Consider the following 483-nt stretch of genomic DNA (forward strand, 5'->3'; position numbering starts at 1 on the left):
TCATTTGATGCCTTTTGGAGATTTTTCCATCTTTTCTTTGCATCTTTATGCACATTAATAAAATGTTTTACCTGGGGTGCCCAAACTTTTGAACCCCACTGTATTTCCCACCGCTATATTTATGTGAACGAAAATAGGCCTACAGGTGACAATTCAATTTCAATTCCCTGGGCCCTGATCAGAGTACACTTGACCCCAAGTCCAGTTGGTTTGATTAGTGGAAACATGATCTGTGCCTAAGTCCTCTTGAAATGTTTGTCTCAGTACAATTACTGTGTAAGCTACACTCATACTGGTCATATCAGGTGTAAACTGTTTGTACCAAAATACGGAAGTGGACTCCCATTTATCAGCAGTACAATGATACTGATGCCACGATATCAGACAGCACTGCAGACCGCCAAAAGCAGGCCAAGATCTGTTTCGCTGTCGCCTTCGATCTGCCGTCGGAGCTTTTTTTTCCACGGGGCTATTTTACGACCC

The sequence above is a fragment of the Etheostoma spectabile genome, chromosome 7 (genome assembly GCF_008692095.1).
Source record: "Etheostoma spectabile isolate EspeVRDwgs_2016 chromosome 7, UIUC_Espe_1.0, whole genome shotgun sequence".
Classification (NCBI taxonomy): Eukaryota; Metazoa; Chordata; class Actinopteri; order Perciformes; family Percidae; genus Etheostoma; species Etheostoma spectabile.